Below are 16,869 nucleotides of genomic sequence, written 5' to 3'. Positions count from 1 at the left end.
GGCCATCCTTTTGGTAACAGAGTAGGCAAAGGGATTCCAGATTGTAGAGAGCCCATTGACTGAATTACTTTGTTAACTGCTCTAAGGTCTGTTACCATTCTCCATTTACCAGATTTCTTTTTAATTGCAAATACAGGGGAATTCCAAGGGCTGGTTGATTCTTCAATATGCTGAGCATTTAACTGTTCCTCTACCAGCTCTTCTAAAGCCTGTAGTTTCTCAGTTGTTAAAGGTCATTGCTGGACCCATACAGGCTTGTCTGTTAACCATTTTAAAGGTAGAGCTGTTGATGTCTTTGGAAGATTATCAGTTGTTGTGCCCTGTTTTTTGTATAATATGGATGGCTGGTGACCACTCAGAATAATGCCTTCTAATATTTCTCTCAGAAACAGGTGCTAGTTTATGATTTGTTTCTGAGATTGGAGAGATGCTAATCTGAGTATTCCATTGTTGCAACAAGTCTCGACCCCCCCTGTTCATACCTATGTTAGCCACATATGCTTTTAGTTTTCCTCTCTGTACTTCTGAACCTATACATTCGAGCCATCTTTCACTCTGTTTCACCTGAGATAATGTCTCAGTTCCTAACAGTTGAACGTTTACCTCCTGAAGAGGCCAAGTTGGATGCCAAAATTCTGGTGCAATCATGGTAACGTATGCACCTGTGTCTACCAGACCAGACAACAAAACACCATTTATTTTTATCGTTAATTTTGGTCTTTGTTCATTAATAGAAGTTTGCCAAAAAATTTTCTTTATGTTTTCTCCTGAATTTTCTATTCTCTCTGTTTCATCATCCTGACTAGCATGATTTTTTCCAATAGGCATTTGGTTATTTAATTGTTCTGAGTAGGGATTTCCTCTATGATTGCAGGAAAGGTTTGAACTGGACTTGCTATGGGGGCCTGCATGAGGCCCCTCTGGGAGTTTTCCAAAGACTGAGGCAAAGGATTACCCTGTCTGTCCCTTGTTGATCTACATTCGTTGGTCCAGTGTTTTCCCTTACCACACCTTCTGCATACTCCAGAAGGAAGGGGCAGTCTGTTGCCATTGTTCCTTGAAGAAACATTGTTTCTAGGAATGACCTGTTTACAGTCCCTTTTCAAATGTCCTTGCTTTCCACATCCAAAACATCTAACATTCCTCAAAGCTTTTGAAATTGCTTCTCCTACCCATATAGCATCATGGTCATGAGCCTCAGCATTAACCGTGTCTCTAATCCAATCTTCCAAAGGTGCAGATCTTGCCTTTAACGGCCTGATTATTCTTTTGCATGCTGCATTCACATTCTCAAAGTCTAAAGATTCAATTATTATCTGATTAGCTTCTGAATCCGGGACCATTCTCTTTACTGCTGAAGCCAGTCTTTGTAAAAAATCTGTGAAAGATTCTTTTGGGCCTTGTACAACCTTTGTAAATGACTCAGTTTTTTTTTCCTGGTTAATCAACTCTGTCCCATGCATTCAAGTTCTACATAAAATTAGGGTTTGAACATCATATAAACATTGTGTTTGTGCTGAAGCATATTGTCCTTCTCCAATAAGCTGATCCTGGCAGACTTGTATTCCTTTATCCCTCCATTGTTTTTCTATGTTTTTAGCTTCATCCTTGAACCAAGTTATCCACTGAAGCCTTTGACTGGGTTCAAGAACAGCTTGTGCCAGCTCCCACCAGTCCTGTGGTGCAATACTATTATATGTTGACCAAGAGTTTAACATTTGCTTTACATATGGGAAATGCATGCCATAAGATACTATTGCCTCCTTAAACCTTCATAAATCTAACATTTCAATTGGAGCCCAAATATTTTGTGTAGTCATTTGATTAGGCAACTGTTGTATGGTTACTGGACAAATTAAGGGTGACTGTGTGAAAACAGGCTTTCTTTCTGTAACATTATGATCCAATCTTGAAGCAACTTCACTGTTAATTTCTTCTGTCTGAATTTTTACAGGTTTAACAAGTTTTTCTAAAGCTGTCATCCTGGCACTTAAATTGACTATCTTTAAATAGTAAAATGAGGATAAGCATAGTAATAAACTGCATAATTGAATCAACATTAATCTTCTCATATAGTTGTTCCACGTCAGACTGCCTAAAATTGCAAAGTCCAATTTTCTTCCAATGTACACAGAAAACCCATTTTTTTTAATGTGGAAAAAATTTCTCTTTTAAATAGTTTCCTTTAAGATATCTGATATGTTAAGTGACTTACCAAGTCTGCATAGAACAGTAGAAATCCGAGAGAATTTCAAAACAGCCACCTAGTGTCCGAGGTGTGAATCCAGAGAGAGAGAGAGAGAGAGAGAGAGAGAGAGAGAGAGAGAGAGAGAGAGAGAAAGCAAGCATAGCCACAAGTTCTGCCTAAGAGCTTGAATCCAGCCACGCGTTCCCGCTTGAACCTAGTCAAGGCTTTGCTCTGGCTTCCTTAAGCTCCGTCTACGTGGGTTGGCTTTACAGGCAGGGGCCCTGTTCGGCAGGGCAGGCCTGAGTTGTTTGTAGCACCGGCTTTAAGCAAGTAGCTCAAGGTTAGTCCAGCCTGAGGTCAAGTCAACTTGGGCCCGGGCTAGGGAGCTGGCAGCCCAGGCTGAAAATCAGACCTGCCACCAAGCCAAGTTAAGCGGTTTTTAATGGATTCTTGTCACATTGGGTGCCAAATGTTGATGTAACCAACCATCTTATTAAATAAGAAACACAGAGCCGATTTAGAGAAGAAAGCCAAGAGGTCAGAACTAAGAGCCTTACCCTTCCTGCTTCAGCCAAGAGAGCTCTCCAAAAGGGACCTCCTTCCTGTGTGTATGGCTTTATATAGTCTAGCTGTTCTGCCTTCTCATTGGTTGTAAACCCAAACACATGACTACCTCATCACTGCCTGTCTGTAGAGTCGTCCAGGTCTTCTATGGTTGGTATTGAGATTAAAGGTGTGTGTCTCCATGCTGGCTGTATACTTGAACACACAGAGATCTACCTAGCTCTGTCTATCAAGTGCTGGGATTAAAGGCATGCACCACCACAATGCCACGCTCTTGCTATGGCTCTAATAGCTCTGACCCCTGGGTAACTTTATTTATTAATATACAATTAAAATCACATTTCAGTACAAATAATACCACCATAATAACCTGTTTCTTTTAGCCTTAACTCTAAGGCCAGAATCATGTGGCCAATACTGCCAAGTTCTGCTGCTAGCTGGGTCTGGAACATAGCCCCCTTGTTCAATTGCATCTTCACCAGCTTCTTCCCTTCACTGCATGAGGTTGGTTGTCCTGAAACTTGCTCCACAGACCATGGTGGCCTCCAATTCAGAGATCAACCAGCCTCTGCTTTCCAGTGCTGTCATTAAATGCATATGCCAACATACCTGGCTCTAAACTTTTCTTTAATTCACAGGTTGGAAATTTAGCTGGGTGAATATTGCCTTTAGGTTACCACTCCCTTTATTCCATTTCTAATCTGTTTATCCTTGAACACAGAACTTAGTTCCATTCCACCTTTTGGTGTTCCTTTTCTCCTTACATTTTACATTTTGTAATTTATCCTGCTAGGCATGATCTTTTTCATTATAAATTTTTACTAGAGTTACCACTAATAACCACACTGCAGAGTCTATACTAGGCTGTTTTGAGATTTCCTCTGACAATGAAATTAATCTAAACCTCTCTACGTTAGCCTCAGGTAGCCTCTTTGGACAAGGTCAAAAGACAGCCACTTTCTTTACATAACATCACAAGAATGATCTCTAGGCAACATACTAAAGTGCTCCTCTGAAACCTCTTGATTGAGTCCCCAGTAGTTCAAATAACTCTTAGCATCACTGTGTTGCATGCTCCTACTAGTATGGCTCATTAAGCAGTGCTTAATGCATTCCACTCTTTTTCTAACCCAAAGTCCAAATTCTTCAAACAAAAACATGGTCAAATCTATCATAGCAGTACACAAGTCCCTGGTACCAATCTGTGTCTTACTTAGTGTTTCTATTGCTGTGAAAAGACACCATGATCTTGGCAAATTCTTATAAAGAAAACATTTAATTGGTATGGCTCAGAGTTGGTATTCAAATCTACTAGGAAACCCTCCAAATTATAGGATTAGTACATATCTCTGAATAGTAACCTTAAATGTAAATTGTTTTAACTCTGCTTGATTAGATGACAAAGCATCCTCCAGCTGTTCACTGTCTGCAAGCAACACATTTCTACTGACAAAAATATGCATAGAATAAAACACAGGAGGAAAATAATATTCTAAATGAATAGAATATGAAAGAATGAGGGTTTATTTGACACAATAAACTTCCAAAAATATAAGTAATAATATTGTCTTAACTCTTTGAGATCTACCTGTCTTTTCTTCTAGGCTGCCAGAATTATAGGCAAGTGGATTATAGGCAAGTGCCATTACACATGATTCCAATTCTTATTAATGCATCATTCAGAACATAAATTGACAAGGAACCTTCAGAGATAAACCACTTTAGCTAAAAGATACTTTATACACAAGTGCCAAGCACTTCATCCGACAACTATGGAGGACATATCCTTCTCAACAATACACAAATGTTCCTCTAAAATATTTTAGCTCAGAAGACAGTGTTCATAAAGACCAACAAATTGAAATGCTTCCTGCCTTATAAAATCAAATACAGCTGGGCAGTGGTGGCGCATGCCTTTATCCCAGCACTCAGGAGGCAGAGCCAGGCAGATCTCTGTGAGTTCAAGGCCAGCCAGAGCTACCAAGTGAGTTCCAGGAAAGCTGCAAAGCTACACTGAGAAACCCTGTCTTGAAAAACAAAAACAAAATCAAAAAAATCATATACAATTAGAAATGAACAACAAAAGAAACAACAGAAAATATGCAAATATATAAAGATTGTATGATCAATGAATTAAAAAAATAAGACACCTAATTTGATAATTTCAAAAGATGCAAAAAATGACATTGGCAAATTGAATGTCTCCTCAGGAAGAAAACTATGAAGAAACTTGGAGTAGGAACATAATACCCTAAGATGATAAAGGTGATATATATACAGCCAGCAGCTTTCTGAATGACATCAGCTCTTAAATTTTTGAATAATACAAGCACATTCCCTAACTTTTTTATTCATCATTGTTCATGAAATCGTCGTAAAAGTAATAAATCAAGAAAAAGAAAAAGAACCATTCACTGTTTCTCTTTTTTAATATAATAAAATTACATATTTTAAAAATATAGAAACACCTCAAAGAGTATTAGAAATTCAAGATAGGAACAATTTTACAACCTCATGTTTAGTTTGTGTTAGGTCTTGATATTCTCTTTTTGATTAAATATATGTATGAAGATTTATAGTGTTAAATGATTTGGGTAATATAGAAAATAAAAATGCAAATGCAAGAGAAGACATTAGAGTAGTCACAAAGTGATGGCTAAATTCTCAATATTCCTAAATGTCTTTGCTGGACAACCTTGAGTATATTCAATTAACAAATAATTGATGTTTGTTGGCAGGACATTGAAATAAAGAGCAAACACAACTTTGTTGAGCAACAGGAAGCGCTTAGGTGCACAGTATGAAAATGGGATCTTCATTTGAGGTGATTGCTCAGCAGGGGAAAGTGGTTATCATCCATCTAAGTAAGTGCTTTGCTCTGATTGTACTCCAATCATAGGTAGGAACACCAAGGATTATAAACTTGTGTCCTAAGGCTATCTGACTAAACAATAAATTTATCATTGGTCTATTCAACACCCTTCATGGCCACACTGAAGTTAAACTTTTGTTTTCTTGATTTCAGAGGGTTTTGTTGTTTTGTGTTTTTCTTGGTTATTTGAGAAAGAACTTAAGGATGTGTAGGGAGCAGGCGAGGATCCAAAAGGACTTGGGGAAGGGAAAGAATATGATCAACTCTATCTAAATTTAAGAATTGTTTTAAATAAAAAATATTAAGAAGGAAGTGACAAGTTTATATTGTATTATCTGTGATGTTCTGTAATATTCTTTCATGCTCAACCTTATATTTATATTTTTATTCCTAATGATGTATGTATGTATAATTCATTGTTTTAATTGCTTTATGTGTTTTATTGAATGAATGTCCTCAAACTTATGTGTCTATTTTCTTATTCCTGTATAATTAGTCATATTCAACTTTGCATAATTATTTACATTATAGTAATAAACACTATTTTTTGGTGTGGCTGTAGTGAACTTTATTGATAGCATGAAAGAGAGAATGGATCCCTCAGCCCCTCCCTTTCTTCTGCGGTTTAGGGATGGAAAATGTGAGGCAGATGTTCAGTGTTGGGCACTGAGTTGGGTCTGGGACTCTTTCACGGCTCATGACCGCTCTTGTATTTTTGCTGGGATGAGTGATCCAGTGCTTCTTATGTCTCAGAGGCCATGTAGGCCATGAGGTTCACTGCCCTGCTGCTATAGCTGTATTCATTAGCATACCAAGAAATGACCTTTACAAAGTTGACATTGAGAGCACTACCAGCCCCAGTATCTAAGATGGAAGAGTCAATATCACTTAAATTTTCAGGTGACAACCTGGTCCTCAGTGTAGCCTGGGATGTCCTTTAGTGGGCCCTTGGTTGCCTGATTCACCCTCTCCTTGATGTCATCATATCATACTTGGCAGCTTTCTCCAGATGACATGCCAGATCCATGTCAAATATCTTGTAGATAGGAATGCAGAAAGCCATGCCATCTAGTTCAGCTCTGGCATGATCTTGACACAGCCTTGTCAGCACCAGTAGATGCAGGGATGATGTTCTAGCCATCACACCACAGATTCTCAGAAGAGCCATCCACAGTTTTCTGGGTAGCAGTCATGGCATTGACTATTATCATGAGTTCTTCCACAAGGCCAAAGTTGTCATGGATGACCTTGGCAAGAGGGGTAAAGCAGTTTGTGGTACAGGAAGAGTTACTGACAATCTTGACTCAATTTTCGTACTTCTCATGGTCCACACCCAAAACAACCATGAGGGCATCATCAGAAATGGCAGAGATGAATGACTCTTTGGGTACCATCTTTCAAATGGGCTCCAGCCCTCGCTACTTGTGAAAACATCAGTAGACTTCACAACATAATGGGCACCAACATCATCCCTTTTAATATTGGCAGGATCTTGCTCCTAGAAGAAGGTGACAGCCTTCCTGTTGATAACAATCTTCCCATTTTCAGCCTTTACTGTGTATATATGATAGTTTATGAAGCTATATATGAATATTTTCAACTCTACTAAGTTTTATCAAACTGAGTAGCTAGATAAGTAATTACTACAACGATCACAGTAACACTAACTATTTATAGTACCACCCATAATTTTGAGGTGGCATTTCTTATGTCTGTGTTGACAAATATTTTCCTTTTAATTTTTTTAAGCTGTTGAGAGTGAAATAGTATCTGCAATACATACTTTTCATTTAAACATTAACAATAAAGAAATAGACTCTCTGAATTATATCTCCAGATACTACCACTTCCTAACCTCACTGTTTAATTACTTTTATCATTAATATCTCTAAATACAAACTTATTTTTTGTTAACTTGTTCATATGAAATGGAACTTAAGACTTTCCTGAAGAAAGGCAGAATTTCACACATGAAACACCTTCTTTTGCCTCACTTTCTTTCAAGACATTTGTTCTTTATGTTCTTATATTGTAAAATCTCACATCATATATTCAATCTCATTTTCTATGATTTTCCTCTTTGTTCTTAAAGCTACTATTATTTTATGCTACTTACAATTTTTTAAAATGTGAATTCTTTCAAATATTGACAAGGACATTATCTTTAGGTGGTTCTAGGTAAAATGCCATGATTTGGATGTGGATGAACTCTCTACTCCCCCAGGTTTCATGTAATGGATGCTTTCTCCTCAGGGTGGTGGCCTTGGAAAATTTTGTTTGAGTTGTAACAGGTAAAACTTAGAGGATAATCCTAAGTATATTGAGGATATGGTCTCAATGTCCAGTTGGAGAGATGGTTCAGAGTTGAAAGTGTATACTGCATTTGCACAGGACTTTGGATTATTTCCAAGTATGTAAATAATTCACAACAAGCTGTACTCCAGCTTGAGGGTAAACTAATGCCTTTTTTCACCTCTGCAGGTGCCTTCACTCACTTATATAACCCCTCAAAGTTTTTAATTAAACTTTTTTTTTTTTTTTTTTTTTTTTTTGGTTTTTCGAGACAGGGTTTCTCTGTGTAGCTTTGCGCCTTTCCTGGAACTCACTTTGGAGACCAGGCTGGCCTCGAACTCACAGCGATCCGCCTGGCTCTGCCTCCCGAGTGCTGGGATTAAAGGCGTGTGCCACCACCGCTCGGCCTTAATTAAACTTTTTAAAAAGAAGATATACAGATGTAAAATATGTATAGGAAAATATTCATGATATCAATTAAGAGTGAAAATTAGAAAGGAACACAAAGAGATGCCAGACTATAGAATATATATTAGAATTTAATATAGAATATAAAAACACTGATCTACTAGAATATAATAGAGAGTGATGCCACCAACATCTGCTGACAAAGAGCAGCAGAAATGCTCACATGCAGTGGGTGAAATAAAAAAAGTAATTAGGAACATATAGAGGCAGGTAAAATTTCCTAAAATTACAAAGAAGAGGCTTATTATTAAATACCAGAGACAAATAATTTAGAATTCATCAAATTAATAAAAAATCCACACTGCATACAACTTTACAGAAGCATCTGAGCTGAAGCTCATGACAGAGCACTTACCTAGCCTGTGGAAGACCCAGAATCAATCACAATCACCTCAAAAGTAATATAAACAAAAGCTTGCAATACTGATTCTCTTTGTCACATCTAGAAGTGTACAAAATATTCTTTGTAGGTATGTGAATAAGGAAAGAGTGAAATATCCATATAAAATGAATCATTAATCATCATTAATAATAAATGGCCCACTATGAGAAAACACAGAAGAAGTCTAAATGAAAACAGAATGAAGTTAGTCTAATAGAGCCACATGCTGGATCAAAGCAATAAAACAAAGTATTGGAAGACATGACTCAACAATGACATAAGGTAGTGATTACCAGGAGCAATGGCAGGAAATGAGAGAATACAAGCTCTTCAGGGCATCAACACTATTCTGCAGGAGATTATAAAGACAAGTAAATGTTGTTCTGTTTTGTCAAAATCGACTGAACTGCTTTCCAGGCAAGCAACTCCATGGCTGTTTGCCAGAGACTGCCACCTGCTCACTGCCCCCCTTCACCACTGTGAGACTCCAGTGATCCTAATCAGTTCCCCAACAGAGACTGTCCCTAACCACTGTCCATGTGAGACTTACCCTAGTCATGCCAGTACTAGGACAGGGCTTTTTGTTTGTGCTATCAAGCCTTGAGAACAAGGACAAGCCCACACTCCATGGGAAGTGTGTTCCAAACTTCTTGACCAGGATGCTGTAGTCACCATATTGTAGCTGATAAACAGAATATCTGGGGCAGAGGTTATAGCACTAAATAACAACAGAGAGAGGACATCCACATCTTAACCCTGCTATGAATTAGCTCCAATCTTAAAGCTATAGACATCTCTACTGAAAGAAAAAAGGCAAATAGAACAAAAAGGAAAAATTAAAAACCTCATCCAACAAACTAACTATTTGTGTGAAAATCTCAATTACAGAAATAAGAATATTTTGAAAAAAAATAAAACAACAAAATACAGGCCTTGACCTCAAAAAGATTCATTTGCCTCTGACTCCTGAGTTATGGAATTAAAGGCATGTGTCACCAGGCTTAGCAGAATTTAAAGAATGTTATCATCTTCTGGATTTCCTTGATGTCTGTTATAACATCTCTCTTTTCATTTCCAATTTTATTAATCTGAATTTTTTTTCTGTCTTGTGTTTAATTTGTGTAAGTGTTTGTCAAACATACAGATTTTCTCGTAGAACCAACTCTTTTTCAATGATTATTAGTATTGTTTTTTCTTTTGTTGTTGTTTGGTTCTATTTTATTTCAGACATGGTTTTGATTATTTCGTTCCATCTACCCTTTATGCATATTACCCCTTCTTGTTTTTCTGGAGCTTTCAGGTCTATAGTTGTTAAGTATGAGATTGCTTAAGTTTTTTTTTTTTTATGTAGGCATTTAGTGCTATGAAGTCATCTTTAAAAAAACCTTCTTAATGATTCTTTGTGGATTTCATACCTTGTATCCTGATCCCACGCATCTCCCTGTCCCCTTGCCTCTGTCTTTGCGACCTTACTCCCACAGCACCCTCCCCCCATTTTAAAGCATTACCAAGAAACAAGCAAAAACCAAAAAATCCAAAGCAACTAATCAACCAAAAAAGAAACCTAAGTGTGGAAGCTGTAGTGTGACTCAGTGAGTCACGCAGTGTACCCTTAATCCATACATCTTTTCTTGCAAATGATCATTGCAAAGGATCATTGATCTGGCTCCAGGCCTCTAACTTCTGCTACCCTATTGATACTGGGCCCTCAATGGGGCTCCTCCTAGATATCCTATTGTTGTCTTGTGTCACAGAGATCCTGTAGCTTTGGATCAGCAGGTTCTGCTCCTTCACATGATCAGCAGTTCATAGATATGGTGGATGTTGGAGTGAGTTAACTAACCCAGTCCTAGGTCTGAGTGGTAGCTGGGTTGGTCAGCTCATCAGCTTTCCCTCATGGGCATAACCAGGGCGAACTCTCCAGCACTGCCCCAGCTAGCTCACCCAAAGCATCAGGCAACAAAAAGAAGGGCCATTTCTCCTGCTCTCATGCCCTCAGGCTGGCTCACCCACACTCACATCACCAGGACCAGCTCTAATGTTTCTTCCAGGCATGATGTATGACCCACTGTCATGATTAGAATTCCCTACATTTTGTCCCATAGATTTGTGTGTGCTGTTTTTTTATTTTTTTTTTAATTAAAAAGGTTTTAATTTTCTTTTTGATTTTTGTCTTAACCCAATTTTCAGTAAGTAGTAAGTACTCAGTTTCCATAAGTTTGCTATTTCTTTTGTTGTTGATATCTAGCTTTAATTTGTGGCTTATGATTAGGATTAGTGTATTATTTTAGTTTTCTTTTATATGTTGACACTTGTTTTGTGTTATATATAATATGTGGTCAAATTAGCAGAAATTTCCATGGACAGTTGAGAAGAGAGGATATTTGTCTTAGTTACTCTTAAATTGTTATGACAAAACACCATGACTAAGACAAGTTAAGACACCCAATTTACCTCTTTCTTCTATAACTTGTCTTAGTCATGGTGTTTTGTCATAACAAAGAGGTAAATTGGGTGTCTTAGTCACTGATCTGCTGCTGCAAAGAGACTCTATGACCAAGAAAACTCTTCTGAAGAAAGCATTCAATTTGGGGCTTGCTTATAGTTTCAGAAGTTTAGTCCATAATCATCATGGTGGGGAGCACAGTCACATGTGTAGCATTAGAAAGAAGCTGAGAGCTTGCATTTTGATTTGCTTGACAAGAGAGAGAGTCTGGGCTTGACAAGGGATTTTGAAACCTCAAAGCCCAACACCAGTGACACATTTCCTCCAACAAAGCCACATCTATCTCTTTTTTTTCAACTTTATTTACATAAAGCACTCTATAATGTATTTTAAAAAAATATTTTAAAGTCTGAGGCAGCTATAATATACTGCATTTTTCCATTCTCACCATTGTTTTTTAAATTTAACATAATTTCTTCATTGAATCTATGGGACCTTCACATCATGTATCCTAATTCTGCCCACTTCCCAACCCCTCCATATCCTACACTTATCCCTGTAGTGTCCCAAAAAGAATATTTAAAAAAAATCAAACAAATCCAAAACAAAAAAAGCAAACAAAAACAAAAAGTAATTAAAAAAAACCCCAATACCCCAAGAAAACAACCAACCAACAAACCAACCAAACAAACAAACAAATCTCTTTGCTCCTCCATCTTTCCCACCTCTCCAACACCTCTTCATTTGTCCTGGTGGCTTTGGGAGCTGCAGTGTGTCACACACTATACCCTTTTGTCCAATCAGCTCTACTTGCAAATGTTCACTGCAATGAGTCATTGGTCTGGTTCAAGGCCTGTGGTTTCTGGTATACCTTCATCCATGGATCCTCACCAAAACCCTCTCAGACATCCCTCAACCATCCCAAATCATGGAGATCTCTGTGGGTATCATTTCACCAGAGCAGTCCCTTCACCAGCTCCAGCAGGTTCTAGATAGGATAGATGTTAGGGTGGACCAACCCCACCTTGGGTGGTAGTCGAGCTGATCTATAGGGCCATGGACCCAGACATGGCCCTTGGCAGCAGCCAGGGCCAGGAAAACACTATGGCCCTGGGTGGTAGCACAGGCCACTCAAATGTGTATGTCCCATTCTGCAGCATGGCCTCAAGATTCCAACAAGGCCACAAGGGGTGGCCCAGGCCTTGGGGCTTCGAGTGGCCCCTGGTGGGCCACAGACTTCAACATGGACTCCGACTGCAGTAGGATCATGGACCTAGACATGGTCCTTGACAGTAACCTGGATCTGGATGTCACCATGGCCCCATTTGGCAACACAGGCTTTCAAGATTGGCATGACCCCAGTGGCAGTGTGGCCTTTGGATACCAACACAGCTCCAGGTGGTGGCCCAAATGCTGGGAATCTGAATGGCCCTCATTTTGACAAGCACCATGGAAATCAACCCAGATCCTGGCTACAGTAGGGCTATGTACCCAAATATGGCCCCCAGGTGCAGCCCTGCCATAGATGTCACTATGGCACTAGATAGCAATATGTACCATTTAGGTCTGTATGGCCCTAGATGCAGCATGGCCCCAGGGCACCAACATGGTCCCTGGTGGCTGGTCAGACCCTCTAACAACCACACAGATCCCTGTTGCAACAGGAGTCACAGACATCGACTCAGATCCTGGCTGCTGTTGGGCTGCAGACCCAGACATGGCCCTCTATAGCAGCTTGGGCCTGGATGACACCATGGCCATGCAGATCAGCATGGCTTCATAAGCAAAATGGCTCTTGGACACCTCTGTGACCACTGATGGCAGACCACACACTGGGCACTATTGTGGCCTTTTGTGGCCACATGGGCCATGGCAGCAGCCTGGGCCTGGACATGACCTTGGGTGGTAAGAAGGCCTCCCACTCACTGCCTTCTCTCATTTCTTCTGTTCCACCTCTTTCCACAGCACTTGAACCATTGCTCTTTGCTTTCTCTCCCATTTCTCCACCACACACTTGCTCATCATGATGGGATCCACCTTCTGGACACTGCTGTCTCCCCACAAGTCCAGGTATTGAGGACCCTTGCTCAGATATAGGTGGCTTATACCCACCTGAGCTGAGTCCTCACCATTGCTCTTATCATACTTTTTTTTAAACTTTTTTTTCTAATACAACATATCCCGACAGCAGTTTCCACTCACTCCAGTCTTCCCAGTCCTCTCCCTCCCCCAGATCCACTCCACTTCTGTTTCCCTTCAGAAAAGAGCAGGTCTCCAAGGAATATCAACCAAACATGACATAACAAGATATGGTAAGACTAGGCACAAACTCATATCAGGGATGGTAAAGGTAACTCACTAGGAGGAAAAGGGTTCCGAGGGCAGACAGGAGAGTCAGAGACACCACCATTCCAAATTTTAGGATTCCCATAAAAACACCAAACTCACAGCAGTAACGTAATTGCAGAGGACCTAGCTCAGACCTATGCAGGGTTTTCAATTGCTGCTTCAGTCTCTGTGAGCCCTCATGAGTCCTGCTTAGTTGACTCTTGTGGGCCATGTTCTCCTGGTCCTCAACCACTCTGGATCCAACAGTTCTTCATTACCCTCTTCCATGGGTTTTCCCAAGGGAAGGGACCTGATGGAGATCTCCACTTTGCGCTCTCTCTTTACCTAATGTTGGGCTGTGGATTTCTGCATCTTCTTCCATCAGCTACTGGAGAAAGAATGCAGATTGGAATAGGCACCAATTTATGAATGTAACAGATTACCATTAGGAATCATTTTATTGATTTTTCTATCCTGGGTTTCTGGGCTGTCCAGCCTCTGGTTCCTGGTCATTGTGACAGTGTCAGTCATGGGGTTGCTTTCCTGGTGTAGGACTCAAACTAGACCAGTTATTGATTGTCCATACTCACATGTTCTGTGCCTCCATTGCCCTTAAACATCTTGCATGGATGATAGATTGTAGGTTGAAGGTTTTGTGGCTGGTTGGTGTCCCAGGCCCATCAACGGACGTGACCTCATTACAGGAGATGGCAAGTTCAGACCCTGTAACCTCTATTACTAGGAGCCCTCTCTAGGGTCACCCTTGTATAATCTGGCAGTTTGTATTGCACTAAGTTTCTGCATTGACCCCCAAATGCACTCCAATTCCTGTCACCTCTTCCCATACTGTCTCCCTCCATCCCTACCCCCTCCAACAGGCTCTCTACTCTTCCCATTCCCAACAGTCTCCAGTACAACCACAAAATCTATTATATTTCCCCTTCCCAGGGAGATCCATGTGTCCCTGATAGAGCTTTTCTTGTTACTTAGCCTTTCTGGGTCTGTGGGTTGTGTCATGATTATCATTTACTTAACAGTTAATATCCAATTTTAAGTGAGTACATACCTTGTTTATCTTTCTTGTCTGTGTTATCTCATTGAGGATGATTTTGTCTAGTTCCAACCATTTGCATGCAAATTTCATGATGTCATATTTTTAGCAGCTAAGTAATACTCCATTGGGTAATGGTAAAACATTTCCTTTATCCATTCTTCAGTTGAAGGACATATAGGTTGTTTTCAGTTCCTGGCTAGTATAAATAAAGTCTCTATGAACATAATTGAGCAAGTGTCTTTGTTGTAGGATGGAGTGTCCTTTGCGTATGTATGCAGGATCTTGAGGTGGATCAATTTTCAGTTTTCTGAGGAAATGCCATATTGATTTCCATGGTGATTGTACTAGTTTTCACTCCCACCAGCAGGGGAGGAATGTTCCTCTTGCTCCACCTCCACTCCAGCATGGGCTGTCATTTTTGTTTTGATCTTAGCCATTCTGACAGGTGTAAGATAAAATCTCAGTGTCCTTTTATGAGGCAGATAAGGCCTAAAGCACTGGGCCATGCCTTAAGCTAACAAAGAGCTCTGATATGCACAGTAGTGTCCTGACCCAGAGGACCCTGAAACTGGACCCTCAAGATGACTGCTGTTGACATATAGCCCAGATCCAACCAGGAAACACCAGGGCAGCTGGAAGCAGAGCCTGACAAAAAGTACACACATAATACCTCAGTCCTTTGTTTAATAAACGAGATTGCTTACAACCTCCCAGAGCCTGTGTCATAGGTATGTGGTTTTTATCTGTGTCTTTGATTCAGTTTCATTAATGGATGTGTCTGTTTTTAATGTTCATACCATAAGGTTTTTATTAGTAGAGCTCTGTATTACAGCTTGATATAAGGGATGGTGACATCCATGTAAGTTCTTCTATTGTTTAGGATTATTTTAGCTACCCTGGAATTCCCCCCATTTGATAGAAAATATTGAAAAGTTGAGATCTGTATAGAATTGTGTTGGAATTTTGATGGGGATTGCATTGATGGTTTTAGCACAGAATTTTACCAGACTTTAAAATAAGAGCTATTGCTAACAATTCTCAAATTATCCCATACATTAGAAACAGAGGGAGCATTGCCAAATTCATTTTATGAGGTCACAGTCACCCTAAATCCTAAACCACAAAAAGATTCAACAAAGAAAGAAAATTATAGACCAGTTTCCCTTAAAAACATAGATGAAAAATTACTCAATAAAGTATTTGAAAAATGAATCCTAGAACACATCAAAAAGTTCATCCACCATGAGCAAATAGCCTTCACACCAGAACTGAGGGATGGTTTTACATATGAAAATCAATCAATATAAGCTACCAAATAAACAAACTAAAAACAAAAGAAATAAACAAAAATGATCATTCCATTACAGCAGAAAAAGCCTTTGACAAAATTCAACATCCTTTCTAGATATTGATCTTGGAGAGAGTAGGTATATAAAGAATATACTGCAACATAATAAGGGCAATTCACAACAAGCCTAGTGCCAAAATCATATTAAATGTTGAGAACCTCAAAGTAATTCCACTAAAATCAAGAAGAAGGGAAGGCTGTCCATTCTTTTTATATCTATACAATATAGTATTTGAAGTTCTAGTTAGAGTAATAAGACAAATGAAGGAGATCAAGGGGATGCTAATTGGAAAGAAGTCAAAGTATTGCTATACACAGATGATATGATATTATACATATGTGTGTTGGTTTGAGAGAAAATATCCCCAATAGGGAATGACACTATTAGGAGATATGGTTTGTTGGAGTAGGTATGGCCTTGTTGGAGGAAGTGTGTCACTGTGGGGGGTGGACCTTGAGGTCTCTTTTGCTCAAGCTATGCTCAATGTAGTAGGCAGTTTACCTCCTGTTGCTTGTGAATCAAGATGTAGAACTCTTTGCTCCTTCTCCATTACCATGACTACCTGTATGCTGCCATGTCATACCATGATGACAATGGACTAAACCTATGAAATTGTAAACCAGCCCCAATTAAATGCTTTCCTTTATAGGAGTTGCCATAATCATGGTGTCTCCTCACATCAATAGAAACACTAACTAGAGAGGAGTTGGTCCCAGGGCCTGGGGTAATGCTGTGGTAGGCCTGACCATGCATGTTTTTTTTTGAAGAAATATGGATCTTTAGGATTTTTGGAGCAAGGCTCTACCATCATATAGAGACAACTATACTCCCTTTGAAAGACAGCCTTTGGGCTGTGTCTTAGTTTGGTATTTATTGCTATGAAAGACACCATGATCACGGAATTCTTATAAATAAACATTTAATTG

General features: G+C 39.4%; 1 pseudogene; it reads right to left on the bottom strand.

Annotated features, from left to right (window-relative positions):
- Positions 1-6,366: 6,366 nt before the first annotated feature.
- Positions 6,367-16,499, bottom strand: LOC128123993 (glyceraldehyde-3-phosphate dehydrogenase-like; annotated as a pseudogene).
- Between the last annotated feature and the right edge of the window lie 370 nt (positions 16,500-16,869).

This window comes from Peromyscus californicus, unplaced genomic scaffold, assembly GCF_007827085.1.
Source record: "Peromyscus californicus insignis strain IS unplaced genomic scaffold, ASM782708v3 Scaffold_4__1_contigs__length_199733344, whole genome shotgun sequence".
NCBI classification, from domain to species: Eukaryota; Metazoa; Chordata; class Mammalia; order Rodentia; family Cricetidae; genus Peromyscus; species Peromyscus californicus.
The sequence above is the reverse complement of the archived record's forward strand: the minus strand, read 5'-3'. Positions and strand labels throughout refer to the sequence as shown.